Source organism: Nicotiana sylvestris, chromosome 7 (assembly GCF_000393655.2).
Source record: "Nicotiana sylvestris chromosome 7, ASM39365v2, whole genome shotgun sequence".
Taxonomy (NCBI): Eukaryota; Viridiplantae; Streptophyta; class Magnoliopsida; order Solanales; family Solanaceae; genus Nicotiana; species Nicotiana sylvestris.
In genome coordinates, this window is record NC_091063.1 from 130,832,431 (window position 1) to 130,836,359 (window position 3,929).

Below are 3,929 nucleotides of genomic sequence, written 5' to 3' on the forward strand. Positions count from 1 at the left end.
TCAACTCATTCATGATCCGGTGGACGCAGCCCATGATGGAAACAAGGAGGGTTTTCCGAGGTATTTGCTCACATGCTAGGCATCTCATGTAGATGTAGTGCCCAATCTCGTCAATCCTTCCTCGAATGTTGTCCCTTTCAACGAACAATTGCTCTATTTGCTGGTTTTTTAATCCCAGTGCTTGAGCATTGTCGGCAAGTTGATCCTGGAAATGACTCTGTATTACAGTCCGCGAACCAGAAATCCGGATAAGGAATTCTGTTAACCCGGGAGAAGGTATTAGGCATTCCCGAATTCCGTGGTTTTAGCACGGTCGCTCAATTGTCATATTTGGCTCATTTATCTGATTTTTAAACAATTAAGAACTTATATGCAAATTTAACTTTTAAAACCGCTTTTATCATTATTTATTTTATACAAAATTGCAACGTCGTGAAAACGCATCTCGAACCACGCCACAACCAGTGCACACGTGATTTGTTGACGCATTTTGACTTCGTCAAGATCGTGATTTGGGTTACATAAATGTACACCCGTATTTAAGAAAATAACCTTATTAAATATGCGCCAAAATACTACGCGTTATGATACTATTAGGTAGGACTATGAATTTTACTAAATCGTCCATCTCGGAATCTAGGTATTTTCTTATATTAAAAAAAAAATAAGATTGGAGGACTGCAATTTTTTGTATTATTTATATTTATTTATTTTTTAGAGAGAGAATTTTATTTTATGAATACCCTTTAATGACTACATCTTTATTATTACTAAGTTTGTCTATAATTATGAAGTCAATCTCTACATACTTAAAAATAACATATTAATTACTAATTTAAAACAAATATTAATGGAAAGTAATATTACTAAAATTATAATTACAAACAACATGGAATTGTCAAAAAATAAAAAAAACTAATTATCCCATAGTTGGATTAAAATTCATATTGTTAGTATGACTTAAGCTTATTGAAATTAATTATTTACAAATACTGAAAATTGGAAAAAAAACTTGATTACTAAACCATATTTCTAAAAATTAAACAATTTAACCTTAACTAACCTTGTTTTAATTCACATCATGTCCTAATACTTGATTCGCAAACTAATTCATGTTTTAACTGAAATTAACTACATGATTCCGATTAACTTAACGTTGACAAAAAAAACCTTATGAATAAGGAACTTAGTCAATTTTTGCCAAACTGATTCAATAACGCCATTTTTACGTTATTTCTTCTATTTTGATTATTAAACAGTTTTAATTAGTAATCAGGCTTAAATATATTTCCTAATAATCCGGTTAAGGCGTTATTTAATATATCGCTATAACATGCCTAGTTATGCCAAATGACAGTGATTTACAGAATAATAATACATGAATAATCTAAATACAATACAAAAAAAAATTAAAACTAAATTAAAAATTTAACACTCCATTCTTCATTTCAGCTTACAAAATACCAAAATTACCGTTGTGTACCTGATATTGTCAATATAAGAAGAAGAAAGTCAGCAACGTAATACGTAACACAGCAACAACAACAATAACCAGCAATAACCAGTCAACGAAAACCCCAGTGACAGATTTGAAAAATTCAAAATTAAATCCAGGAATGCCGAAAATAACGGACAGAAACCAAGGGAAATTTTCAGATTTTTGAAAGGCTATATAATCTTCAACCCTTAATTTCTACACCTGTGTACCAGAATATTTATCAGGTGTGTACTACTCTCTCTTCTAATTTTCAACTTTTTATTTTTATTTTTCTTTGTATGTTTTTTCTTTTCTTGAGAATTTCAATGTTTTTTCGGAATAAATGTTCAGCCCTTTTTTTCTCTCTAATTTGTTCTCTCTCTATTCTCTGTCTGTCTTTTTTTTAAAATCTGATCAAGCCTTCTATATATATCACATCCCCAAACCCTTAAATCAATTAATAAATCAACATTTTCTCCAACCAAACCCATTATCTTCCCACTCATCCCTATTATATTAAATAAATATATCAACCCCACCTCATTATATTTTATCCCCCGTGCCTACCATAAACAATTACCATATTCCCCTCCACTACATTTTGTCTTGTCCCCCATTTATATTAAACAACTATATCACCTACACCCCATTACCTTTTGTCCCCCATGCTTAACATAAAAAATTACAAAATGTATAATTCCTAAACTACCCCTCCGACCTTATTGCAATTACTATTTTACCCCTAGACGTACTGCAATTTACCAAACTACCCTCATCAACTATAACTAATCAATTAATCAAACTCAACCAAAATATAGCCAATATGACCAATTTCTACACAAATTCAAACAACAAATCACATGAACATGATTTCTTCAGCATTTCAACAACAAATCACATGAACACAAATTGAACAACAAAGAACAACTAAAATTTTGATTGAACAATATTTTTAGCAACAAACAAACCTATTTTCAGATTCAACAACAACAACAACAAACAAGTATATTCAAATTTCTAAATTCAATAATATTGAACTTAAAATCAACTCTAACAACATTACAACCAACAATTCCTATATTAAACTTAAACAAGATTATGAGACAAATTCAAGAAATAATCATAAATGATAAACAATAAAACAAGAAATCAAACTATACAAATTTCGGATTCAAGATCAACCAAACAAAGTATGAACATGAATGAAAATATTCAATAACAATAACAAACAAACTTTATTCAAACTTCGAATTAAACTTAAACAAAACAAATAAACATATTCAAATCACTAATCTTCAAATAATCAACTAATCTTTCTTAAATTAAATCCAACAAAACTTATAACAAAGATACATGATCCAAAAATTAAAACCAAAACATAACTTCGCATTAAATTACTAAATTAAAAACGAACTTCAAACAAGATGAACACGAACTAAATCTATATTAACAACAAACAACGGATTTGAACGATTTAAACTAATACCTTTCTATATTAAAACTAAATCCTCTTAAAACTAAAAAAACAAGCTGAAAAATAATTAAATTGAATCTTCAACTTAAATCTAACAACAATATAATTAAACTAACAATTTTTATCTAAAATAAATAAGAAAACTAAAGAAAACTTATACTAATTCCAAATCTGAAAATATCAAACAAATTATGGACGAAATAAAACTTAGAACAACTAACCGTAAATGACCAACGAAGAACATCGAATGAACTCTAAACGAAACCAACGAAACTTGGGAGACGTCGAAGCAACAAACATCATTCGAGGTGAAAGATAAAGAAGTATGCATCAAGAAGACAACTGGAACGCAGCAGCAGCACCAGGCAGTGGCGGGCAGCAGCTCGTGAAGCAGCAGCGGCGACAGTCAGCAGCAGCGGCGCAACGGCGGCGACGGGCAGCAGCAGCAGCGACGGGGCAGCAGCTCGGAGAAGAGAACGGAGCAGCAGCACGACGGGTAGACGACGAAACACGAAGAAGAAGTAGCAGCTATGGGAGCTGGAAAATGCAGCATGAAGTGAGGAAGAAGAAGCAACGACATTCAACGTAAACTTGAAAATGAAAAACCTCGCGATCTTGAAGAAGAAGAAGGAACACGGGCAGTGGGTGTATGTGTGTGTGTATGTGAAGGAGAAGAGTTGGGGCAGCCATGGGAGGGGCATGGATGGGGGGGGAAGCCATGGGAGGGGAGCTTGATGAATTTGGAGAAGAAGAAGCTAAATGATAGGGGGGGCGGGTAGTTAGTATAGTTTTAGGGTTTTTCATTTTATTTTTTTTTGTTTTATTTTTGAAAGGCAAGATAATAGGGGTGTTGGGTTATGGTCGACCCGGTCCCAAATCTACAGATGATATGGCTTTGAAAGACCTCCCGATCAGTATCCAAGAGGTGTTAAGACAGGCAAATGAAAACCAAGAATAAAACGCCGGTCCTCGACTGAA